General features: G+C 38.3%; 1 protein-coding gene across 5 annotated transcripts in view; it reads left to right on the forward strand.

Annotated features, from left to right (window-relative positions):
- FBXO11 (F-box protein 11) overlaps window positions 1-27,445 on the forward strand; it is a 78,194-nt gene that overhangs the window by 1,680 nt on the left and 49,069 nt on the right. The window contains exons 1-2 of one of the 5 annotated variants that reach the window (XM_054193970.1): window positions 1,701-3,087; window positions 4,030-4,135. The exons of 3 other annotated variants lie outside the window; for them this stretch is intronic. The gene's annotated coding sequence lies outside the window, so the exon portion shown is untranslated. Of the gene's footprint in view, window positions 1-1,700; window positions 3,088-4,029; window positions 4,136-27,445 lie in introns of those variants that run through there. One more of the 5 variants, XM_054193971.1, reaches the window with a different exon arrangement.

Genomic DNA, 27,445 nt, shown 5'->3' on the forward strand with positions numbered 1-27,445 from the left:
GTGGTGCAGTTTTAGATGTACAAATGTCTTTTTAAAATAAAAAAAAAGCCCTCATTGTCATCCGAACGTCTTTTGTTTGAGTATCTAGGATATCACATCGAGAACAAGGTATTTTAAATACGGAGATGCATCGTGATTAATATTTTAGTGCGTTTCATGCCATCAAAACATTTTAAGCAAATGAAGTAAAGAAAATTTAATCTGAGGAAGTATTTTTAATTCTCTATTCCTCCCCCCTCCCCTCCCTCCCCTTCCTTCCCCCGCCCCCCCCCTCGCACACATTGGTCAGAGCGAAGAATGTTACCCAGACCAGATTGCTGTGTATATAACCAGAGGATGTGATGTCTTATGCCCAATTATGGGTCTTGTGTAAACCTTCCAAAATCTTCAGTAATTATATAATTAAAATGACTTCTCTAGTATACTGACATTTAAAAAAAAAAAACAACAAAAAAACAACAAGGAAAAGAACTTCCTCCTCTCAATGACATGCACTGAGGATTTTCATCATCGATGTTCCACAGACAGAATACAGAATTTTTTCAACCTCAGTTTACTTTTTCGTTTAAACAGATGAAAATATAACTTCTAAAAGGCATCTGGAAAGGTGTGCTTATGGATTAGATGCTGTCATCATTCAGTTTTACATTGGACCGCCTGTCTCAAACTGTTCATATTAATTTGCTAAAGATACAGGCAGAAACTTTTTCTGTTAAAATATGAAGCTGGAATTTATTTGTATAACTCTGACATTTGTGGAACTCTGCATTTACCTTATTGTTTTTTATTATTATTTTTTATGTTGTTCATTTCTGTTTACCAGTCAGTGGGGATAAAATTGTATGAAAATCAGTTTGTTGAGGTGACTGTTCCATATGGATCACTGCTAGCTTTTTCCTTGCATTTTTGAAGGTCAGTTGCACTAGGTCTGAATTACCCAAAAATGTATCAGCCGTGTTACGGTCTTTTGTAGTTAGTGCTATATCTACATTTGGAGTGTCTCCAGTGCAGTTCCTTTTCCTATCTCAGAACTTGCAAGATCTGATCCACTATCTCTGGTAGCTAATGCCAGTTTTACCTGTGACTTTGATCGCTTTGTTCAGGGCTGTTACTGTAAAGGACGATGAATAATGCTACTAAATTATAAGCCAATATACTAGGGTTAGACTACACCACACAAGTCAGTGGTGACTTTTTTCACCTTTATTCCCAAGCAATGTAGGTCATCTTAAAAAAGGCTGTACAAAAGAAGCAGTGTAAGTTATTAGGAAGGGGTTTCTATTAAACTCAGATTTAAATTTGTTTTTAAAAATTGTTATTAGGTAATGTGAGTGCAGCTGTGATTAAATGAAAATTATTTTTTATTAATTTGTGTCCTCCTTCATACTACCTATAAATACAAATATCATGGAACAGAGTTTATAAGGTAGGACATAGTTAGTTAATCTTTGGATCTTCTTGTTGTTTCATATCGTTAAAGTATATTGCTTAGTAAAACGTGTACTAGGTTTTGAGCATTATTTACTATATAATGCTGCATAAGTAGACAGTGTTTTGCAACTGTGTAACAGCTGTTAAATTTTCACCACTGGGTAAAAATCAAGTTATGACTCCTGCTATTAATAAATAGATCACTAGGAAAAAAATGGTTTTCTAAAATCCTCCATCAAAGGTTCCTTGTAAGGGTTTAAAAATCATACAAAGCTGTGTTTTATACTGTGTTTCTTTCTATATGTGGTATGAATAGATATAATAAATGCATAATCATACTATCTATATTATACATTGATAAACAATGATTGCGTACCTGTATTCTGATTAGTGGGGAAGGAATCATCCATAAATGATTGTGGATAAAAAATTTTTCTCCCCCAGACTCACTGTGTTGTACAGCCAAGATAAGATGTCATCAGGATATACTTCCCAAGATGTTTTGCCTTATGTTCTGCTGTTCACACCTCCCTCCATCTAAATTAGCCACGCTGGCTACACTGTGCTACTTCTGTTTTACCTTCTCCCTCCTGATCTCTCCCCAGTCACCAGTGGGGTTGCCAGTGGTTTATTCTGTGGTTTTGGAATTCTGCATGAAGGATACAGAATAGATGGGTCCTTTCATTTTCTTCAGGACAATGGTCTACCCAAAAGAAAATCTGCACTGGGTGATGCCTGTGTTTAAATATTCCTGTGTTTGCTTGCAGTGCTATTTTTTTTTCCTTGGGGGTATAAGTTTGGCTGCAGTTTTAGGAAGAAGACAAGGTTAGACACTTATTTAAAAAAAATAAATCTTACCCAGAATGCAGCTAAAACTGTCAACCTCAGAGCTATCACATAAGAATTTTTTTTCTTGTTTATGTTCTCAAAATAATGACGACATTGGTGCATATGTGCTTCTTTACAAAATCAGCGCATTTCTGGATATGGTACTAATGATGTTCTGAGCTTTATGTCCAGTATTAAGTGCCCTTAGGATTGTATCCTGTGTACTGTTAAGCACCAAATGTGTAGCACCATGGCGTCTGCCACAATCCTGCGCGTTCCTTTTACGTGGTAGCAGTGTCCATGTGACAAGGCAGTGAGCTGGCTCTGGAGCTGCCTGCACCAAATGCTAACTGCCTTCTTTTTTGTTTCTTTTTTTTTCTTTTTTTTTTTTTTTCTTTCCCGGGTTGATTTTTTGGCACAAGTGCTGGTGCAAGAGAAAGGATAATACTGAATGCCTGTGGGTGTGGTGGGACTGCGGCAGCTCCAGTTGAGATTGGGTTAAGCTGGGTCAATACTTTTGGAGCTGGGGCATATTTAATACATACAACCTGTAAACCTACCTTGCAAGTTTGCTGTCCCTCCTCCCCCAATCTATTTTCCAAAGAAAACAAGACTTACACACCCGTACAGTCCATCTGTCTGTCACTCTGCAACTTCTGAACTTGTTAGCTCATTTCAACCAGATTTGACAAAGGGGTGTGAAGTTCTTAAGTTTTGTGGAAATTATTGGCTGGGCAGAGGAAGAAGACAATGAGGGAGAGACATTTATAACTCACCCTCTCTACCCATGCCAAGAAGCAGCAACCAGCTGGCCTGTCAGCACACAAGGTAATTGAATTAGTCATTTGCCTGTATAGGGGACATGAGGGCTTGAAGTACTGGGAGAAAGAGTAGGTTAGGCTGTGTGAGACACAAACATGTAGAAACGAAGCTCCAGTAGATTTCTTGCTCACAAAGCTTGAATTTTGTAATGTTAAGATAAATATCACAGGAAAGTTAAGGAGTCTTTATTTGGCCCTATTTCAAGTGCATGTGTGTAAGCATGTGTGTGGTTTGTTTTTTTTTTTTTTTTTTCTTTAATATATGCACCAAAAGGCTTAAAGTGTGTGCTGGGCTGTAACAGTAACTGAATTAAAAGACTCTTATTCTGAAGCAAATGCCCAGACTTGCATCAAAATAGCTAAATGGGTTTCAGTTTTTGTAGGATCATCCCTTATGGCAAGAAGTCAAGAAGTCAGGCATCACTTGCTCCAGGTGGAAAGAAATCTAATTCAGGCTTTTGCATATTCCTTAAAAGACAGTCCTAGGCTGGCAAAAGATATTGACATATGGATATGTAATCCTTGTTTCTGCAGTGAAAAGTTTCCAAAGTCTACTTTGCAGATAAACAATTAGGATCTGTAAACTTGGTACTTCAAGTACAACTTCTGTTTCCCAAAGCCTGATTCTGCATGAAGAGTACAAAGGAGTGTCTGGGTTCCTCTGTTGTCCTTCATGTAGGACAAGTGCCTAAATTTAAGCTTTCTGTCTAATTTGGAGAGGTCAAAATCAAGTTTATTTGTTCTTGGTGTACGCAGTAATGTGCATTGCCCATAGTTTTGGTATATTTTTGGTCATTCATAAGACTATTAACATCTGTTACAGTTTCCCAGAAATAAAAAATATTTTTTTATTTAGTTTCTGTGTTAGAAGAACTTTGAGCCCATTGGTTTTAAGTAAAGAGGTAATGAAGTCTCCTGCATCAGACTATTCGATATGTTTCTGCTTTAGGGGAAGGTTATGCCCTGTGCCATCCTCCTTCTCTGGTGCTTCCTGGGAGAATCACAGTTGTGGAGAAGACCAAAGCTGTCCAATGTGTGACAGGCTTCTACTGCAGGTGTGCAGGGCAATAAGCATAATAAATGTTATATGTGCTGGATATGGAAGACTTAGTGTATGTGCTTAGAATTGGAGCACTGTGACTGCTTTGTCAGCCCAGCAGCTGCCTGGGAATGTCAGGCTTGCAGCTTGCTTTACATCGGCAGTTTCCTCCCCAGCACAGTAAATCTGGTGTGCCCAGCGAGTGCTGAATTTGCAGTGCCAGTGCTGTGCCCGTGTGTTTATTCGGCACATTGAACACACTTACTCTGCACATACGCAGTGGTGTCGCCAGGGAGGCCAGGTGGCAGCCAGAGGGGGCTGCCACTGCAGGGGGGACATTTCCTTTGGCCCATCCTCCATTCTGGGTCACTTCTGCAAAGGGAGTGAGTGTGCACCAGGTGTGTGGTAACGTGGGTCACCTGTGGCAGCACTTAAACTTCCTCTTGCAGCTTGTGGCTGTGAGCTGTTTGGCCTGCTAGGGAGAGGAGGTAGTGTGTTTCTCTAAGATTTCTAAATTGTGATTATTAAGTATATTTGGCCTTATACATCCTAATAGGTGGTGTAGGAAAAATAAATCAGAACTGTGCAACGTGTGGACAATAAAAGCAGAGAAGAGAGGAAAACATGACTGAACTATTAGGAATTGAGAAAATGAAAGGTTAGTTCAGTTGACTTTGTCATTACCTAATCCTCTCGTGTTTTCTGGTTGTTAAGTACTTCTGTTTGTTTCTTACTTATGTTGTGTTTCTCCGCTCAGGGCTTGAATAGGAGGGGAAGCGTACTTGGTGACTTTTATTTATTCTTCATGGTGCTAAACTGTTGTATCTGAATGTAGCCTAGGATTTTAGTCTGAGTCCTTCAGTTCTTGATGAAATGAGCAAGGAGTTGGAAGCAAACTGGAACATACAGTGAAATTACAGAACATGTATCAAAATTCTGCTTTTATAATACAGTGCTGCTTTAAAAAAAGACAAATTCTTGTAAAAGGGAAGAGCAAGATGTAGATTTTAAAGTAAAGAAGATGCTCTAGAGGATTCTCTTATCATTTAAATTGTACTTCCTATTAGAAAGTTTAGTGAACTTTTTTTGAGGTGATTAAAATCCCAGAATCTGGAATACTTCTTAAAAGATAACTTGCATAGTGGTTATTGTGGTTCTTCACTATAACTAAGCTTTGCTGGTTATACTGCTGCCTGTTCTTAAAATGTTATTGTTCATCCATATTAGAAGCTAGGAGGACACAGATGAGCAACAAATGAACACTTTTAAAACATACAGTTCTTTCAGCAGGCTTTTAGGGACTATTTTTATGCTCTCCTCAGCGATACTTCTTTTGTTAGCATTTTGACAAAGTAACTAATTTTAGAGCCTGGTTGCTAGAGGAAAGGGTCATCCCATTATTCCTGCTCTTAGTCCTGTGTTTGTATCCCCTGCCTTCCCTTGGCACTTGTAGCTCCCTGAACCACATCACCACAGAAACCAAGCCTCCAAAACATCTCTGAAGTGTTATCTGCTGGTTTACCTCTTTGAACTAACTAACTACAGAGTTTGGTGAATGCGTGAGAGAAGTGGTCGTCAAGTAGGCAGTTAGGAGCAGGAGGAAGGTGGGGGACTGCCCCTCATCCTCACCGCTGACCCTCAGGTCAGTTGTGTGGGACGGGAGCCTCTCATGGTGACCAGCGATGGTCCTGTCCTTTTGAGAGGAGCTGCTGGAAAGCTGCTGGGGCTCTGTTCTAAGATGTGCTGTGTTACATACAATGAAACCTACCGTTCGTTGTAATGGAAACCTGCAATTTCCACTCCATTGCCAGGTTTGTCAGGTCTCTCCTGATGTCTTAAATGGAAGGAGAGTTCAGGTGCTGGTTTGTTCTTGGAGCTTGAACTGCTATGTAGTTGTTTTCTGCCTAGAAATGTTGTTGCTGAGGCTCCTTGGTTTGTTTCTGATAAGCACCTATAATTTCTTGATTCTGCTTATTTTATTCAGCAGAAGTGTATAGAAATGTCATTCTAATGCATACCGGATGTTACTGGTATTCCGATATCAAAATAATAGTAGTGTTTATCTTCTTGCACAACTGGTTCTGTGTTCCAAAAAAACTGATTCAGCTGTATAGCTCTGCCATGTGAGTGCCTGCCTAGTGTTGATAGAGAATGTAAAGTTTTTCCTGGGTTTTTCTGTCCTGTTTGACTTCGTTGAGTTTGATAGGTGTTTGGATTAGGGTTATTTGTTTGATGATGGCTTCTGCAATTAGTAGTGAAAACTCATTTTAAAAATGAAGTAAACCTCTTATCAGACATAGCTCTTGGGCTGGAAAAAAATGGGGGTGAACAGTAGGGGAGTGCATGTGGGTTATTCCAGCTGTAGGCCACTGGAAGGATAGTCCTCCTTATGTTCCAGAGAACTCTTTGGTTCCTAGCTCCTGAACGCAGCATAGAGAAACAAACATTCCTGGGAATGAGGTTGAGAAGCAAAAGATTGGATTTTGTCCTACTGTGAATTGCCATTACAAGGCAAAATTAACAACTGTACTTGGAGTCATTACACTTGTTTTAAATAACCACTGTCCAGACCAGCAGAAGAGCTGAATTTGCAGTCTCATGGTCATCGTGCTGTGTGCATGCTTTTATACCAAAGGACTGGTTAGCGTGAATAGGTCATGTTACAGTAACTATTTCCTTTGGTAATCCCAGTTAGTAGTGTTTGGAAACAGCCTGTTTGCCTTAAGGGCTCTGATTTGTGGCTTCTCTTCTACTGCTTGTTTTCAGTTTATACCTCTAGAAGCGAAGTTTCGAGGGTTTAGTCCCTTGCTTTCTGAATAGGGGTGAGTTACAGCTCCACAGCCAGTCTAGATTTCAAGCTATCTTTGTATTTGGACAGGTTATTGTAGGATGACAGGTTACCATATGTCAGCTGATCTGTGGTATCTGATTCACAGTAATTGTTCATGTGTATGCTCTTAGCCTGTGGCAAATGGAAGGTAATTTGAGTTAGCTTGACCCTCTTTCATTACGCTCTTTCAAGGCACTCCCTTTCCATGTGGATTGTTAGACCTGCTGGAGTGCCTTGGCTAAAACAATAATGCAGTTTCTGTCCCCAAGCTAGTTTGGGTGGATCTATACAACAGTAAGATGAGGACTTTGCCACAGTTTCCTGGATTGTTGCTGTTTTGAGACTGTACCTTGCTGAAGGAATGAATAGCACAAAGATGCTACCCTGAAAATCAGTCTGATGTTATAATTACCAGGTGCATTTTTCTTTAGCAAAACTTATGAAAGCTTTATTAGAGCATTTTAAAACACCACAAATAAGTCATTTATTTCACAATATCTTGGTATACTTCTTTTTTGTTTTTAAAGAAGTAGGTTTTACTTCGAGTTCTTTCAGAAATCATTCTAACACTGCAATAATGCTTTTGGATGTTCTGATTAAAAGCCCACTGAAATCCCGGCTAGCTGAAAGATTCCCATTGACTACAGATGGCACTCGAATTTGATCTGAAATGACATGAAAGGTAACACAACGTATTTTCTTTTTAGTGCTTAGTTCTTATTTGAAATTTGATTTTTTTTTTTGCAACAGTAAATACATATCTATCCAGTGTGGCTCATCAATAACTACTAAAAATCTGAAATTCTACTTAAATGCATATGGAAAAATACTTTTCAGTAGTCGAATGTTGTGACTCTGTCTTACTGCCTTACTGAATTTCTACGGCTCAAGAAAGAGAAACTCAAAACTGCCTCTTGAATCTATCTCATATCCCCTTCTCCCAGAGATGAATCTGGTTAGTTAAGTACTGCACTACTGATCCTCTGTGTATATGACAAATAAATAAAGCTTCTTCCCTGTTTTTCCATTCTTATTTGACCAATGAGAGTTTTCTAGGATGTATTGGGTAAAACTTACAGTTCCCAAGCTTCTTGTACTTGGGAGAGTGAGTGGAAAAGTGTGACTTTTTGCTTTCCTTGGAATTCGGTCATCGTAAGACATAGGCCTTGGTGCAGACTTGCTGTAGTCCTCTGAGAAATAAATAGTTGTGAAAGTTTGTCAACATACCTTTAGAGAAGACTTTATGCTGCAGAAGCATAGGAAAACTTCAGATCTTAATCATTTTTCAAAGACCTGAGGACAAAATAAATGCCTTTTTTTTTTTTTTCTTTTTTCTAAATGAGTCTTCCCTGACTCTTGGGTAAGCAAGAGACCAGAAAGATGACCCAAATGCTGCTGGGTCACCAATTTAAATTGTGTGTAGTAGCCCTTCAAATTAATGTTTGCTATTTCCTTAAGTTGTTGCTGTCTTGAAGGAGAAAGGACAACAACTTTCTTTAGATGGTTATATTAGTCTTTGGCAAGATGTGACACTTCACCTTACTTTGAAGATGGTGAGATCTGTGACCATCTTTTTTTGGCAGAAAGGTTCTGCCCCTTCACCTTCTTCAACAATGATTGGAGATCAGTTATTCAAAGTAAACCAGAACTTACTCTGGAATTTCAATTGCTCCATTTTGACCTGTATTGACTGCAACTGCTCAAGTCAAGATCGTGGATAGGGACAGGGAATAGCTGAGCTCCATCCTTTTTGACCTGGGAAGTTGCAAGGCTGAAGGTCTAGGGTGGTTGCAGAACATGAAAATCAGTAGCGGGTTTTCCATTGCAGAACCACCATGTTATTCAGATCCGTTTGGACCTTCCTCTCTGACTCCATTTTTAACTTGCTGCAGAGCTATAGTAATTGAGCCTCTAAGGCATATGCTTCAGGTCATTGTTCAGAGAACCTCCTTCAACACAAGTTGTGCAGTCATTTGGCTAGCTAAGCATCAGTGGGAAGGCAGGAGATAAATGCTTTGGGCTACTGTCTGGATGATTGGAAGAAGAATAGGTGTGATTGTGATAATAGGTAGTATCTGAATGACTTCAGGTGGCCTTTGATAACAAGTTTAGAGCCTTTCATGTCTTGCCCAATTTCTTGGCAGCAGCTGCTCATTGATCAGCAGCTTGTGATCAATAATCTGCTGATAAACTTGACAGTATCAGTATGGATGCTTACCGTTGTCAAATTTTACCTGAATTTAAAAGGTTTAAGTAACTGAAAAAGGCATACCTGAGTAGGTTCAGTGGGTGTTTAATGAAGCTCTGTTCTGAAGATAAAGTCGTCATAGTACATGTCGCTGTGATGCTGGATCTCCCGTTTTGTCTAAGTAACGTTTGAACATCTGAGCTTGTTAACGTTAAAAGTGTTAATAGGAAATAATGTTTTCTGACAGATCCATCTCATCTAAACCTATTTTTTAAATGCCAGAGAGGAAGAGGTGGTGAAACTATTCTGATTTTCAGTTATAGACAAAATAACTCTAATACGTAATTTTAAAAGAAAATACATAGGTCATGCTAATGTTGAAATAAGCACTTTATCTTTTAGAGGCTTCTTGCTTTAGTATAGCTATAGTTTCCATAACTGGCCTGAAAATAAAAAGTGAGTATAAAGGAAGTGTTAACTTATTTGTAAAAATGCGGATGATGCGGGGAAAAGAATGGAAAATTAACTTTTAAATTTCATTTGAAATTTTTAATATTGATATTGTGGTAGCCCAATTTAAAAATCAGTTTTCACACACAATTCATGAATCTTTCAGCCTGTGATTTATGGGTAACTTTTTCAGGAAACTGAAGATTTGAGCGTGCACTCTACTGTGGCTTGCTCTTACGCTGATTAATACAGTGGAAGTTAAAAATAGGTAGTGTATGGAAAAATCATGATTTTAAATTTCTCTATTTGAAAGGCCTACCAAGCCATACCTGCCATCCACTGATGCTGTAAGAGTGGATTCATTACCATGTTCTTGGGTAGATCCCGACAGACTGACTGCCTAGCTCATTTCACTTATTTCAGTCATCTTAACGACCAAGATCACAAAGACCATTGCTGCCAATGTATCTTTTTGTGTGTGTGTGTGAGATTTAGAAATGTTATGCAATTGTTGAAATCAAGAACAGTAGCAGAAATACTGAGTGTGCTGAAATCCTAGTGAGTTGGGCACAGTGATTTTTAGACTGAATATACTTTGGGTGCCACTCAAGTGTTTCTTCCTTAGCAGCAAGGTTGGACCTCCAGCATTTCTCTGGACTACCACTATTGGCAAACAGATAGAGCCTGTGAAGTAGTACTGTAATGGCAGGGGAAGGCAGGAATTTTCAACTGTTTCTGTCACTTGAGTGGTGGAAGTAATTACCACTTTCATAATGAGCGAGTTTTAAATAGTAAGAAAAACTGAAGAAGTGATCTCTTTTAGTGTCTTAGTGATGTTTTGATGCAGATGTACTCGCTAAAATTATGTGTATATACTGTGTGTTAAACATCCACTATGATTTTTCTTAATATTTGTGTGTAGGGTCCTGTTTGCAGAAAGGTTATATTTTTCAGTAATGTAAATACTGTATTTGTATTGTGGTGGCTGGGGGAGCTGCTTGAGCCTGGTTAACTTCTCTTTTGTAAGATTTCTGGGACATATATTTTGTCTTTCCCCAAAATTCTTCTGTACTGCAGAAGTAGCTGAATATAGTGCAGAAAACAAATTTTAGTTCCTCTAGTTTGTGAAATCAAAATATGGTTTGAAAAAGGGGCAAAGAGGGATAGATCAGAATAGCAAGATTTTAGAACTTGGTATCCACAAATCCTACTTGTGTTGGTTTTGTATATCAGTATAAAAAAAAAAATCAACTGCCTTTTTTTTTTAAATACAGACAGGTGATATATTTCCTCCCAAGGCATGCCTCTTCTTCCACCCATCAGATATTCTTCATGTATTTGGAAGCAAAATTCTTAAGTATCCATTTCTCCAAACCTAGCTGACAGAGTCTCTCCATCTAGATAAAATTTCTGTTAGTGAGAGTCCCTGTAAAAGACTTAATGATCTTAGGGGTTTAAATAAGAAATTACTTCTTTTAGTGATTTTTTTTCCCTCTTTTGAGAATAGACCGATATGTATGTGTGCATATTTAACTTGTTTTCTTTAAAGTGAGAGGAGTAATTCAGTGGTTCTTTGTTTCTTCTTTCAGTATTTCTAGTAACAGTGATGCAGTGGGTGGAGTGAGGCTAAGGAGCAGTTCATAGTCTAGAAGTTTCCTGATGTACTATCTCTTCATAGAAATCCTTATTTTTGTTCATGGTAAGAGTTTATGTTCAGGAAAGAGCTGTTAAAGCATTCAGTGATGTAAAAAGATACTAATCAGTGCACTCAACTTTAATCCTTCCCTTCTGCCTGAAGATACTGCATTGGGTTGCAGTAAATGTAGGGTAATACCTCTTATCCTGTCATTTCTTACAGTGATTTGAGTGATGGCCTAGAGTAATTTCAGGTACTGGTAAAGGTTCCCCTTTGTTTTACTAATTTGGATATTTGTCTTGCAGTACTCTTGTGTCTTGTAGGCTTTCAGTTGTGTCTGTAGTTGTCCTCATTGCACACCTGGGAAGTAGTGAAGTACCATTCTTTTTACTTCAGCAATGGGAAATGAAAGTGTAAAAAAAAAAAAAAAAGATGTAACTTGCCCAAAGTCGCCAGGGAAGTCTGTAGGCACGGTTTCACCATTGGTTTAAGCAGTGTAATTGAAGATGGCAACCAAAAGGGATTTTCTTGGTGGTGCTTTGCTCCTTCCTTCCTTTGTTGGTTTTAGGGACAGTGCACCTGCACAATCACAGGCCATTGTGTGAGGGAGCTGGTGGAAAAAGGTCTGTACTCTCCTTTCTGGCAGTATTATACTCTTTAATTGCTTTAACTTTATCATGGAACCACACCTGTGGCAAAGCACAGAATTGAACGTGATGCTCTTGGGTTCCTGTGATTGGTAGTCTAGATTTGAACTATGCAGTCTCTCTTGGTAGAATACCTGTCTTCTGTCTGGACTTACTTTAGTGCTCAGCGTGTTGCAGGGTAAAAACTGGACGGTCAAACTGGGAGTTGTTGCTCTCTCTTGTCATTCGTCCTGTGCTCCCAGCTGAGCCCTGTTCAAGGCAAGGATCACTGTACAGCTCAAAATATGGTTGTGGTGGTGCTTTAATCTTTCAGGGCAGCATATTAAGGTAAATGGGAATTGCAGTTGGCTGGCTTAATTATGCTAGGCTGAAAACTGGAGCCGCTCTTGAATTGCCACGTGAGCTGTACGGCCATCTGTCATTGGGGCAACAACTTGTATTCTGAGGGGCAGCTGGCAGGGTTGAGGCTTGCTTCAGCTGGCAGACTTTTTTTTTTTTTTTTAATTTGCTGCCGTGTGTCAGTCAGAGCTCTTATTTGTGGGTAAGGAAGAGAGTAGGGGTTGCCTTAATTGTTTGTGCAATTAGCTTAAAAAATCCCCAGAGGAATGGTGGGCATTTCTGTGAGAATAAATTATGTTTGTATATCTTGCATTCTGTGTCCTTACAGACAATTTCTTGCAGTTTTGCGATACAACAATAATGTGACAGTTGTGAAGCCATAGGTGTGCCTGTGGGTGCATTGAACTGTACATATGGCACAAGAAAATTATATATTCTTACTAAAATGTGGTGTTATATTGTAAAAGCACAAATACCAAAGCAGATACATTGAGAGGCAACCTACAGAAAGGATCATGTGGAAGATTCAAACACTTAGATTTCGCACTGGTTCTTTAGAAGCTTTATCTTAGAGGCTCGTCTGTAAGGATGTGGGAGCTCTTAATGGTATTGATCACTTGGACATATTGCTGTGAGCAGAGAGATAAAAAAAACACTAATAACACTTTATATGGTAGGAAGACTATGGGGGTTTATGAAAGGTAATTGTGAAAATAAGTAGTTGGAGAAAACACTGCAGTTGGCAGTCAAACAATATATGGCTTTTAATTTGAAATGCTTTGAGTATTTTTATCAGAAGAGGGGGTACTCTTCCCTCTCTGGTTGGTTGGTTGGCTTTTTTATTTGTTTGTTTTGGTTTTTTTTCAGACCAGGAATGAACTGATAGTTTACTGGTTTTGGGAACTCTCAGGGAGCCCAGGATAGTATTTGACATTGGCTCTTGCATAAGGCTAAGTGCTATCACTTGTTCATCCCATGCAGCCAGTTGATATGCTGGGAGTAGAGGGTAGGAAACAGTATAACTTTAATTAATAATGGATTCTTAGTTCTCAATCATAATCTCAACTGGTGCAGGTGATAATTCTGCTCTAACTTAAATCAGCTGTCAGGTGCTCTAAAAGGACCTTTATAAGGACGAAGAGAGGTGGCATATGTGTGCTCTGTCTACTTCTCCCTGCTTTTCTAGCATGTACGGCAGACCAGGGGTGATTAAAGGGAATATGTGCAACATGCGTTTATTGACTTTGTGCTGGAAAGAGACATTGGTTTGGTCTCAGAATTTCAGTGTTGCTTGTGCCTTTTCAATGTTTAGAAATAATTGGTAGGGCCCCCAGACAGTTAAGGTTGGAGTCTTACGAACATGCAGTAGGGCATGTCTGAAGCATCCCCTTGTTGCTACGCGTAGCTCAGAGAACAATCTGGAATTAAAATTTTCTGTAGAGCTGTCCTACTGAATTGTGTCATTTGCTAGGTGAAAGCAAATTTTTGATGTGAAACTTTTTTCTTTTTGGTTTTTTTTTCTTTCAGATGTGGTGGAAACATCTGTCTTTAATAATTGCTTCAAATTTCCAGGAAATTATATTTAGTTCTCTGTACTCTTCAATCTGAAAAATATAGTTGGTTTTAAAAAAATAAGTTATAATGACTTGGAATAAAAAGTTACAATTGTAAGTACCAGAAAGGGCACTGACAAACTATTGTACTCATTTATAGTGGCAAAATGAAGTTCATTGTCACTTTCAAAATTACTTCCAGTGTAATTATTTCTGATAAAGGATTTGCCTGATAGTGTCTGTGTTTTGAGACATTCAAGTCCATGACTTAGTTGCTTTGATTTTGATCTTTATGCTGGCACCATGCTTCCTAATAGATACATTAGAGACAGCTTTATGTTAGCAACCATGCTGTCTTGTCTGAGGCTGTCCTGTTTCAGGGGGGAGAGGCTGTAGAGTGCTGGTGTTGCTTTCTAAATGTTTTTTAACTTGTGTTTTACTACACGTGGGTCTCCTATCACCAGTGTAATTTGTGGTGGTGGTACGACTTTTTCCTCCCCTTCTTTTTATCTCAAGTCTCTTCTTTGTTGGGAATCCAGAATTCTTCTGGATTTACAGAACTAGTTCCCAGTAAGGTTTGGCTTTATCGAAGATGAAAATTCATTTTAAACTGCTCTTTACTCAAGATCTCTGCAGTTCTGTATTTGTCCACTAAGGGCACCAAACCAGATCTTTTTTTGGCACTTGTCACTGGGAGTTTTGTTGCTGTATTCCCTTTGTATGATTTTCTTCCATTCCCAACACTGTCATAGCTGAAGATTTGCAGATCTTCAGCCACAATCCATTACTTTTCATCAAAGGAAAGCTCCTCTCCGTTCCCATTTGTTTTCTAAAGAACACACAAGATATTTTAAAAAGGCTTTTTTCTTTTGCCTAAAAACTAAGCTGAAGTAGCCAAACTGGATTTTGGTTTTGAAATGCATGTGGCTTCTTTTATTTTACTTTTTAAGTTTGAGGGCACTAGCTCTCAAGTGTGAAACGTGATTAACAAATTTTTCAAAACCTGTTATCTCACAGCTCTTCACTTTGTTTGCAGGAATGATGACGTTTTCTGACTAATAGATGGCACCACGTATAGCATAAATGGTTCTCACCCTTGGAATATGAAAGAGTTTGCTGCAATGAAAGATGGTTTTAGTCTTTTACTTAACTGCTGCTCTGAAAGTCTTGTTAGCATAATACTGTTTTGTGTATGCTTAATTATATGTGTTCAACAGTTTGCTGCCTGGCAGTAAATCTAATCTGAGCTCTAAATGTGACTTTTACTCTCTCAGTCTAGGTTGTTATAAGTGTTTAATATTTAATTTTTTTCATTCTGGTAACTGCATTTGACTAGTGCACTTGATCCAGAAAGTATCTAATATGTTATTGCTGTATACGCTTTACTTAGTACCAGATGGGAGCCCCAATATATGTGAATTGCTTCTCTATATGTTTAATTAAAAGTAATAGGTGTATATTGCTTAAAGGAGCTATCAGCCTTTTGCCTGCGTGCAAGGCCTAGAGTTGCTTGTGAGCTGTTTCTGATACATGGTGCCTATGAAGGTACTTTGTTGGTTTTTTTTTTTTTTTTTGTTGAGTAGTATGGGCTGCTATATTGCCTACATCTCAAGATATTAGTGTGTCATACAGCTTTTAACACTGGCAGAGCTCGCTCTTTGGGGGTGGGAGGGCTGGTGTTGGGAAGAAGATATGAATAGCAGTTTCTTCAGCTAAAACTACCAAAGTTACTAGAAAATAGGAATTTATAAATTTGTATTGAGTAATTCTTCTCCTTCCATCCCCCACTCAGGAGAATTGGAGGGTGTACTGAATCAAGAAAACTGATATTATTTTATTTTAATTTTTCCCCTTCCTGAAGAACTTTATTTTAAATTGCAGTAGGTATGGAGCTACAATTTTTTAAATTTCTTTTTTTTTATTATAACCTAAACTTTGGATGGTTACTGTTTGGTGGTTTGGTTTTGTTTTTTTTCCATTTCCAACTTATGTCTGGTATTAGTCTTGCGCAAGAATTCAGATCTCACTTGTTCCTCAGTAGGAGAGGAAATGTCACAGCACTCGTATTGATGATGGATTCCCTTCCCTTGACTGTGTTGGGTTGCTTGGTTGGGGTCCCTCCTGTTTCATATTCTGCCCTTCGCCCCATGCTATTGTATTTGGCTTTGTAGTCTTTATTGTTATAGCTGTCTTATTCTTCATGTACCATATATGCACACTCTGATAATAAAAAGTAGGTGGATGCGGATATTTGGAAACTCAAAACTTTGAATACTCTATGCGAGTAAGGCAGGTTATCTTTCTTCTGAAAAAACCCCCAGTATCTATTCCCAGCTGTGTCTACGCATACTAGTCAGTGACAGCAAGGAGGGAGAGGTTTATAATTTTGCAGTTAAGGAATGTAGGAATAGAGGAGAATCAAGTGCAGGTAAGTGTCCTGACTCAGGGCAGGTGTTGTGTCCTGCAGCCCCCTTTTGGTCCTTAAAAATGAACGACCAAATGTGGGAATCTCAGCCTCACTTGGATAAGTCTGCTTTGTGGTCAAAAAGTGGAGGTAACTCGGTGGCTGGATACATCCTAGGGGGAGACAGAGATGTAAATGTAATTTGATGAAGAGGAAAAGGCAGAGAAGATCTTAGCAGTGTTTTATATTGTTACTGACGGGTGGGCGAAGGCCAAATGTATCAAGCTTCCATGAGAAGGAAGTGATGGGAGAGAATCTTAGAAATGGGTGGATGTATTCTGGAGTGTGTTTACTTCTTTGCCTGAATGATCATAAAAGCAAGTCATGTTTAAAGAGGTAACATATACTGGAGAATTGTGCTGTGAAGGCTTCATCCTCTTATTTGTGCTTTATGTCTTAAACTCTTTAAAATATTTGGGAATCAGCCACAGCTGCTGTGGCTGGTCACTTTGTATACAGATTTATAGGTTTGTAATCCTCCTTTGCTGCCTTCCGTGACTACTTTTGCAAGCGAAACTTGTAGTCCAAACCACTGAAACCTCCAATTTTACAGGAGCTTTGCATTATCTTATCTGTATTAATACAAATTCATACTGGTACATTATTTAAAGATCAGATGGAAAAAATATTTTGGATTTCTAAAACAAAGGACAGGTTGCTTCTCACAGCTTTCAGTTAGGGTGAGTGAGGAGAAAGTAAGAAAAAAAGATGAAGAAAATGTGAAAGAGGCAAGATAGTGCTGTAATTCTTTGTTTTTTCATGTTGCAGAAAACAAAGTGCCTTCTGGAAAGGGATTTATGGTTCTTGGTAGATTAATACTAGCCATCCGTCCTTAACAGTGGTGGACAGTTCTTCTGAGAAATTACTTGTTTCTACCAATATACTAGTTTTTGAACTTGGGAACAAAAAAAGAAAAACCCCAATAATCAACTAAACCCCAGAAAGCTAACCCATAATGGCATATTTGTAGCATCTGGATATAGGATGGACATTGCTCTTTTTCCTCCACATGTATCAAAGATTGCTGTAGAAAACTTCCAGAGTAATGTCAGAATGGTTAGACATGATGCATGCTGAAAGTTAATATTTTTAAGAATTAGTCTTAAAATCTGTATTCTGTGTAAAGTAGTCATACAAATTATGTGTAAACAAATTACTTCAATAAATATACTGGCATTTTTCATACAAAATTTTTATTTGTTCAATGTATAGAATATGAGCAGTTTGTTTTTAAATTAACCATAGTTTGAGAATAAACATTGCAAGAGTTCAATTTGACAGTTGTTTAGAATGCATGTTAAGACAATTTTTGTGGTTATGTTGAGCATGAATATAACAAAGTTGGCTAATATTCCATGTGCTCAACCAAAGTACAGGGGAAGCACAGCAAAGCTCAATGCACTTGTAGAACATCCTTGATACATATTAGAACACTTAGAATATCCCAGTTTTGCTAGTGGAAAAACAAACAATGAACAGACATCTAAGAATGCTGTTCTGGATGGAGTATAATTAATAGTTGATAAGTACTGTATATTTTAGTTCCGTGGAGGAAAACATCCACTTATTTAGTAGGCTGGATTTAACTGTGTGTGTGACCCATGTGACATACTTTGAGTACACAAAATATATTTTACTTGCTAAAAATGTTATAAATTGTGTAAGAACAACTCATGAAGGATTCTTTTCTTTTGAGTATTTAGCGATACCGAATCTGCTTGTGGCTATGCTTGCACTTCAAATAGAACATAACAGACTGGATGAATGTAGTGGTTTCATGGGGGCTTTTTATGCTTCCAGATGGACAGCATCCTATATGTTCTGCATGCGTAGGATTTTAAACTTACTGTGATCTGTTGTACTGAGGTTGCACTCTATAATGTCCCTATCCTGTGGTAGGCATTGGTCTGCCGAGAAGGTGGATGTGGCATATGGAGTGGCCATGTATGAGATAGTATCATCAGCCTGTAGATGCTTTTTGTGCAAGGTTTTCCACTAGGAAGACTCAGACTCTCTAGAGAGGCTGTCTTCAAGGTAAAGATGTTAGATAGTCAATAAAAACCTCTTGTCTCTAGAAGCGATGGTTAGTACTGGTTTGGGGCTGAATTGTTGGCGTTGACCAGTGTTCCCTGAAGCATTGCAGTTCTCCAGGATCAAGTTACGCAGGAAATGCAAAAGGACAGGAGTGGGCTGTGACTCTTCTCAATATTTGATTCATTCTTTTTTATTATCTAATATCTGTATGCAAACATGCATAGCTCTTATTTTGTGAAGAAGTCTTGAACTTTCCTCCACCAAAGACAGAACCTCCTGTAAGTCTGAGAGTCTGAGATGTAAAGTGGATTATTTTTTTTTTTCTGGAAATATTTTCTTATACTTTGAAAACATATCTGAGAGGTGTCTGTTAATGGAAATAAATATCTATGGTGATGTCTCAGTGTTGTTTACTTGTTCATTTCCGGTTATAAGTGGACACCTCCAACTACCATAATATTTTCCAAGAATATCACTGTAGATAGTGCAGTGCATCTATCTGCTACTAGTGTCCACTGTGACTATCAACTGGAAATAAAGATTAATTCCATCATAGTTCAGGCTCTGGCCTGTTTCTCATCTTGTGTCAGTATCAGAAATCCACACAGCACTGACATGAAATAATTCACTGACTGTTAAGTATTGCACTTCAAAGATAGCAGCCTGATTTGATGTCAGGCTTCATAGTTTTTCAATCATGGTTTGACTGACGTACCAAAATTTCTTTGTGCTCCTTACTTAGTCATCAATGGTGGCATATGCTCTGACATCTAGGGGAAAAAAAATATTGTCAGCCAGCTACTGTACAATGACAGGGTTCTTCATGGTGTAATCTGTATTTCAAAGCAGCGTGCCTTCTAGCCTTGCTGGCTGGAAACCTTAGGTTTCACAGGGTTTGAATAATGCCCACTTGTCCAGCCCTTACTTGGGAGCCTAGAGAAGCCATGGGCTGTGTATTTTCTTTACAAGTTTAACTGCTGCCCAAAGACCTTTTGGGAGTTGTATGTTTCTGAAACACATGCACACTTGTGTGGCATCAAGATGCTTTTGTTGTCTTTGGGGTGGAGGGAAAAGGTGGCCATTCTGTCAAAATTTCAATTGCACAGTAATGAGCGTGACTATAGTTTGCAAATTCAGTAAAGAAAAATGTGGGATAAATGTGGTTAATGAAATTAAGGACTTCTGATACTGGATTGATCTCCTAAGCGTTAGCACAAGGTAAAGTGATTCAGATCAAACATTGGAAACTGTAGTTCACTAGATACTCCTTCGTTGTCACCAGAGGTTTTCAGTGGTATTGAAATGCAAAGAGTTCATAGAAAATACTTATTCTACCCTGCGGTATAGCAGTGATGTCTGAAAGAAGCAGCAGTTGAAAGAATATAAGCAGCAATGTCTTTTAAACACTCCCGCCTAATTTTGGAAGACATTAATCATTTATGTGCTCATGAATCGGGTAATCTCAAGATGGCAGCAGCCAGTTATGAATTGTCTTCATCAGTTTTAAGCAAGTCTTTAAGGGTGTAGTTCTTAAACTATGTGGCCATCATCCCAGATGGAGGAGAGATGGAGAGGAGAAGAGATGGCCGTAAGCAAGCCAGCAGGGACAGGAAAAGATTTATCCCTTATTTATCCACACAGTTAATATGCGGGCATAAGCCTGTGTGAAAACAAACTCAACATGATTACTTGTTGTGTCTTCCTTTCTCCTGTTCTAGTCTTCCTTGCAACCATGTCTGCAAGCTCTTCAGGGTAAGTTTGGGTTCCTCCCCCCTTCCCTGCCCCCCCCCCCCCCCCCCCCCCAAATGTTTGAAGTGAGTAACTTGGCTTTGTCTCCAGGTGCTACTGCAAATTACTAACAGTGGAACAATTGAGTAGTGTATAGGTGTGTCAGATTGGTAAATTCAGAACGGGTGAAACTATGACAGGGTGACTTGATGAAGGAAACTGAAACTAAGACGATGATTACAAAGACTGACAGAAAATAGGGCCAGGAAAATAAATTTAATTTGCTGATGTTATATAACCATCTTAGCGCAGGCTGCAGATTCATTAGTTTGAGAACATACTTTGTAAGGGAGGGCGATTGTGTGTGGCTTCACTTTTAGCAAACTGACTGTCATTTAGAGTGAAGGTGTGGGAGGTTGAATATATTATTACTCTGGTTTTCTAGCTGGTGTGATCTTGTCTAGCAGGTGAGTTTTTCAGTGTGTTCAGACAGCATGTGGTCTAGCATACTTCAATTTACAGTTGCAAAGATCCTTGAAACCATGAATTGGCACAGTAGTGCTTCTTAATTTTTTATTTATTTTACTTTAAACACTGAGAGCCTAAAACAACAATATGGGAAAAGAATGAATTATAATGAACATTGTGAGGATATTCACAGATTTGTACAAAGCTGGTGTACAGCAGTAGTGTATTTCATTCCAGATGAAAGATACGGGGGGGGGGGGTGGTGGTGTTATTTTGAAGATCACCCTTAAGTAGGTGGTACTTGTAAGTCAAGTACGTCATCCATCCTGGCACAAACAGAAAAGACTGAAAGAGCCTAAGACGGGGATAGGAAGGGAGCGCAGGGAGCAGGGCTGGCTGTGGTTACCTCTGCCGGACGCCCACCCTTTCTGAGCCCCGGGAGAGCTTGGGGTGCCCAGCACAGGGGTACGTGCCTGGTGGGATTGTGCTCCAGAGGGTTTGGCTTCTGAACAGAGGTGGGAGGTTATCACGGCTCTGTCCTCCCCTTAGCGCTTAACTTTGAAATCTTCATTCTCTTAAGGAAGACTTGTTGGGTGTCTTGGACTTTGTCTCACTTTGTTTCTCAACACTAGCAGTAAGGGATAAATCTGTGCCTTTGTAATTGAAGCTTTTATTTTTGTTATAACCAAGTTTGAGCAACGTAAATGAGATGACACGGGCAGTAGTTTCTTTATTTCTCTGTGGCTGTCTTCATGCCCGCCTTCCAGGGTAAACACAAATATCTCTACCTTTTTGAAAAGTCCTTAATGCAGAAAGATGAGGAGGGAAGCACCTTGAGTCCTATTTAAAACTTCTGCTGGTTACCTTTGAGATTGACTTCTTACCTGTTTTTTTTTTTTCTGTAGATACAAAGAAATTGAAAGTGATGTTTTGATCAGTTACAGCATTCAATTTAGTAAAAATGTTGCTACTACTCTAAATAGTGCTTTGTTACAAATATCAGTTGCTAGCTCTTCAGCTGTTTGTTAGTAAATAAACACAGTGTGTTTGTAAAGGCTTGCTGGTATTTCACTTGCTTGGTCAAGTGGGTAGAAGTACCCAATGATGACTGGCATCCTAAATCCCGGTCAGAATGCTTGGTAATGGAGGGTTTCTCCCCCTCAAACCTCTGGACCAGGAAGATGATGAAATGAGAAACTGGGTCTAACAATTGGGAAGGCATGAAGTAACGTATACATTGGAAACACTGAGAGAAGGAGGAGGGAGTTTCTAGAACTGCAGAATGTTTTAACAAGTTATATTTTAGTACTTTAATCAAATCTTTAAATTACCATGCTGAGGATGTTTTGATTTAGTCTAAAATATTCTTCTTATTCCTTCATAATAGGTTTCTTGCTGACAAAATATACTCTGATACAGATTCTTCGAATGCTTAACATAATAACACTTGCCAGTGTAGAAAATACCCATGTTTATGTGTCAGTTTGTAAGCTATGTAAAGCTTCGTAGTTTTACATGTGTATGGTAGAAAATACTATGGTCTGTCTTCCTATCCTAATGTCATAATGTCTGGATTTTTGGATGTGCTCAGCAGAGTGAAAATGGGCTGAGGGTTTTCGAGATGCTAACGTACTACAAATATATGTTTTATAACAAAGCATTCCTTGGATAAAAGCAGTTGGATTGGAGCTTCAGTGTGCTAGTGAGGCCGTGTAATCAGAAATCTAGAGGGTAAATACTTAGTCTTGGGGTGTTCAGCAGGAGTGGGAGAGCTGTTACCTGCCTGATGAGAATGCTGGAGTCAAGCAATGAACAAATGGTTCTCTGATGGGGCCTTCTCCCTTTGCTGACTATGTGGGCAGTCTGGGCTCCTAACTTAGGTCATCCTTCAAAAATGGATGTAACAGCCTTTTGAGCTGATTTTTTGCTTATTGCCTTGTTTTAGCTCAAATAAACCATCTGAGCAAAGCCATGGCTGCCTTGGAAAGGGCTCACAGAGGTTGGAGACTCCGAAAACTCTTCAGGCAACCTGTGCCAGTGCTCAGTCACCCTCACAGTAATAAATAATAAAAAAAATCTCCTTATGTTCAGATGGATTTTTTCATATAATTTTAATTAATTATAATTAATTGTATTTTTTATAATGTCTTTCCAGTGCTTAAATGCCATTTCACCTTATTTGTGTAGAGCTGTAAGCTAAGTGAACTTTTGCAGTGCTTTGGGCCAAAGAAGTCTTTGTTTTTATTTTAAGTAATATTTGAGCAGTTTGTCCTCCAGAAGAGATAATTATCTATAAGATTATTTGTCATACAGAACTTATCTGAAGGGTTGTTAGCCATCTGTCTTGTTCGTAATATGATGTTCCTTCTTAATGTTAATACTCTTTATTCCTGCAACCTTTTAAGGATACAGTCAGATGACCTAGAAACCACAATAAATTAATACTATGAAGTGGCAGCCCTTTTCAACAGAGGTATTGCGACTGACCTAGTCTGTTGACGTACTAAGTAACATTAGTTTGGCTAAATGAGAGGTGTTTATCTTTTCTGGTGGATCAGCATGTTTGGAACTGTTCCAGAGCTGTACACCTGTGACTCTTTTCTTATGATGTGTTTTTTGTATATATATCAAAATTGTCTGCAGAAGAATGCCTGGACAGCTACGCATATGCAAACAGCTGCATTTCTATTCTCTATGTATTTGTTTAACTTTTCATCAACACTAAGAATTACTAAAAGGAGCAGGATCAAACAGTGTAGGCTTGTTGGGAATATGGGGGTAGAGGCGGGGGGGGAGTCAGCACTAGTCCCCATGGGGAGCTGCCATGGGAAATCTTGGCATCTTTTAATACTTTCTACTTGATCTTTCTCCATTTTCTTCTATTTTTTCTCTGGGAAAAAATTATCAGAAAATGTAGGTAAAATAATCAGAAAAGGAGTTTAATGATTTAGCGTTTTTTTTGTGTGCGTTTTGTCCACTAACTCTCCAGAGTGTCTTGGTCTCCAAATACCCTGCTTTGTGTATGTGTCTGAGAGAAAATATGCGAGGTGGCTGGATAGCGTTGGTACTATCCTGACATGAAAGGAGAATTTGTGTATTAAGATGGTCAGTTTTCTAGGTAATCTTTAAATTTTTGCCATGGTGATAAAAAACACTTCTCCCTCTTAAAGCCTCTTTAGGTCCTCGTGGCCTTCTAGCATAAGGGTTATTTTTGATGGCTGTCTTAATCTTTATTTTAATGGCTCACAACATAGGATTAGTGTGTATAGTGAAGGGCTTTGAGAGTCTGGAAGGGGCTGTGTTGTTGGACTTTTTCTCCAACCATACTATTTCCCTGTTGCTTTTTGTTGCATACGTTCAAACAGCTTTTACAGTTAATGCACATGATTTTAAAATAGTTTTTCAAATAGAAATTTACTATACTGAGGCATGACAAATTATAGGGAGTTTGTTGGAGGTGTGGTGGCTCAGGACTTCAAAATAGATATGGAATAAATGAGAGAGCTATTCTATCTGGTCTTAAAATGAGTGAATATGTAGAACTATGAAACTAAACAAAATGGGAATTCAGGTGCATAAGAAGGAAGACCTGCTTAAGAAAAGGAAAAGCTCAGGATTCTGTAGTAGGTATACTGAAACACTGGACACAAAAGGCAGTGGAGGGAGTAAAAACAACCCTGTCAAACTTCCAGCACTTAGTACTTCTAGGTATTTTAGACAATATGAAAAATTAGTAGTTCCTCTGTTTTGTAACTTACACTTGCTGCCAGGTAACTGAGTTTACGCTGCCTGCTTGAACTTTATTTTCTCTTGGTGTTGTTAAGGATAAACTTTAAATGCAAACAACAAGCATCTCCTTTATTGGCAGGAAGGTGTATCTAAAAGCCTTTTTTTTTAAATTTTTTTTATGGTCTTTCCATCTTGTTTAGTATAACAGCTTTAGCCATATTTGGGCTATGAGGAAAAACAGTTGAGAGATGCTGAGAAAAGAAGCTAGATTTTTATTTATTTTTTTAAAATTAAATTATCAGTAGTTGAAAATAGTTCATCAAGATACAGGGCATCATCTGCAGAGTTTTAAACTTCAGAGCATTCACTGCAAACATGCCTTAATTTGGAAACTCTTAAATTAAGCTGCCATTACACTTCAGAATGTATCTGAAAAAAAAATGTATCTGTAATTAGTTGCTAAAGGACATAATTAACAACAAAATGCACTGATTTTTGCCCTCCACCCACACACACACCTTAGCAGTTGCAGTTGCTGGTGTGTTAGTCTCTGAAGTTTTACCAAAAACTGAGTTCCTGTGTCAAAATTAGTCGTGGTCTGTATTAAAAATGTTTTGGTTTTTTTTCTGAAGTTCGGATACACTTAAACATATACGTAAACCCATGTGTAAGAGCTAATCACAATGTGAGATGACAGTGTTAATAGAAAACACTAATGGAAATTTAACTGCTACTTGGAAAAAGCTTTTAAAAGTTCATTGATGCAGTATTTAGTGCATGATACTGCTTTTAATAGTAAAAATAAATGATCAGTCTGCATCTGGCAACATGTTTCCATTGCAGTTGAAAATAGGGGAAAGTTAAAACTAGGTGAGTGTTGTGGAGTGGTTGGTTATGAAGTGCTGTGGAATGGGCTGGGTAATTAATGGGTATAGGATTTACAGAGTGTTTAGGTTTAAAAAAAGAAGTGTGTCTTTAAAAATAAACATGATTCTTTAAAAAAGTTCTGTTTAGGACGCAAGAAAACAAACAGCAAAGGTAGAAACTTGGATTAATACATAAAACAATGCCATTTTATTTACTAATAAAAAGTCTGGATGTAATTTATTATTTTTTTTTCCCCCCTCCAGATGTCCAAGAGCAGTAAGTGCTGGTTTGGGGATGCTTAGGAGATCCTTACTCTACAGGGCAAGGAAGAACAGTGTGTCCTCCCTGTGCTGCAATTTCCTTGAACATATAATACAAAACCTTGTTTCCAACTTTCTTGATGTTTGTTTTGCAACACATGTTGGCAATGGAAAATGGACAGTCATGTTCTTCCCATTTGTATTTATATAATGTATTAATATTGTAAAACTTGGTAGAAAACCTATTTAGCCTTATTTCCCAGTGCAGAGGGTTTGTATATGGGTAGTTGTTGTCTGTACAGGGTTTACTTTCCTTTCTTTCTCAAAGCAGCTTGGGTTTAGGCTGTTGACCCTTAGTGCTGTGGTATTTGGTGTTGATATTAGGTTCTTTTTTTACTGTAGCTCTTAAATTTAGATTTGAATCAGAAGTCACCTACTACACTGGTGTTTTACAGTTTGATGATAGCTTTCTTAGACCATCTTAATAACATATATGCTGGCAAATAATGAGTAACAAAACAATTTCTTCCTGTGCCCTGACAATGTTTGGTTTTAGTATAGTTCCACATGCTGTTTTCTCAGTCATTTCCCTGAAGCTAAACAGAGCCGTGCTTTCCTGCTCTTGTCAGGCACTTTGGAGTTCGTAATTCAAGTAATAGAATAATAGGAACAGTCATTTAGAAGAGTTTTCAGAGTAAGTAATGATCAGATAAGTCTGACTTGGTGCATGCAAACCAAGCCACAGTTAGTCTTGTAAAATTCAGCCTTCTTACATTAGACACAACATACTTTTGACTGATCCCAGGATAATAATTGCTTGGTTTCTTTTTTTGTGTGTGTATGTTTCTGGCATAATTATCATTGAATAGCCCTGCTGAAAGCCAGGTTAAAAATAACTATATATGGGGTCTGTCTCTTCAGTGAATAAAAGAACAATAATTTGGGGGGGGATCTAATGATTTTATTTATTGATTTATTTATTTTTTCGTCTCCCCAATCTATAGTGTATTTAAGTTTTCAGTATACTGTTGCTATGTATATTGTTCATATGGTGGCATTTTAGGGGGGTTTTTTTGGGTTGTGGGTGTTTCATGTTTTTTTTTTGTTTTTCTTGCTTGTTTTTTTTCATTTTGGCTGTAACATCTAAAATACTTGTGTAAATGTTGATTGTAGTACTTGAGCATGATGAGAAAGTAGCATGTCTGTTTAATACTATTGTAATAGAAAGTTTGGGGAAATAGCCAAAAAGAGGTAGCGGAATTGATATTTTGCCTTTTGCAGTTCACCCAGTTATCTTTTTCTAGTGACATGCTCTTGGATATCCAGAATTATGAATATTATTGGCTCAAGGTGGTTTTTTCCTCCCAGCTATCTGTCAAAGTTACAAGGTCCAGCTTTTTGCCTCTGGACTGTTTGGTGTTCCTCTGCTTCTTCCTAGATTAATAGTTGGTGTAAATTGCTGCTGCAGTTGAACATGACTTGGAAACTTTGCTTGGTACAGGATGTATTTGCCCATCTATACCAGTAGGGATTTCTCCAGAAAACTATGCTTTGTAGTCTTGTTGGCTCGTAATACTTACGAAGGCTATGTCAAAGTGTTGCCTGGGATCTCTAAAAAGTTAAGAATCAAACTAAGATTTTCTTGGTGATACTCTGTTTTCCTAGTTACATTAAATTATATAAAGTGCTTAAGTTGATGGTTCCTGATTATTATTATTTTTCTTCCTTTGATGTAACATTATAGTAGGATACAGAAAGGGCAGAATGACAGCCAGACCCAGTAAGATTTAAAGTACTATTAATCTACTTTTTCCCCTCTTGCTTCTTTCTTGGAGGAAATAATACTGATTGTACTCTCCTCTCCCCCCAGCACACAGAAAGAGCTGTCTGGCCTTTCATCTGGTTGCCTGCCTTTCTTTAGGTTTTTGCCACTGCAAGACAGATCCGTCGCTGCCTCTCCTTGTCATGACAGGCATTTCAGAAACGCTTGTATTTCTGAAGAACCTTAGGAAATTCCTAGTTTAGTGTATCAAAGCTGCTCCTTGACATAACTAGGTTCCAGCTGGGCCAATGTATTGATAGATGTCAGTCACTTCTGATGGAGGGTCCATATAAGGCAGATGGCTTTGCATG

This window comes from Rissa tridactyla, chromosome 3 (genome assembly GCF_028500815.1).
Source record: "Rissa tridactyla isolate bRisTri1 chromosome 3, bRisTri1.patW.cur.20221130, whole genome shotgun sequence".
NCBI classification, from domain to species: Eukaryota; Metazoa; Chordata; class Aves; order Charadriiformes; family Laridae; genus Rissa; species Rissa tridactyla.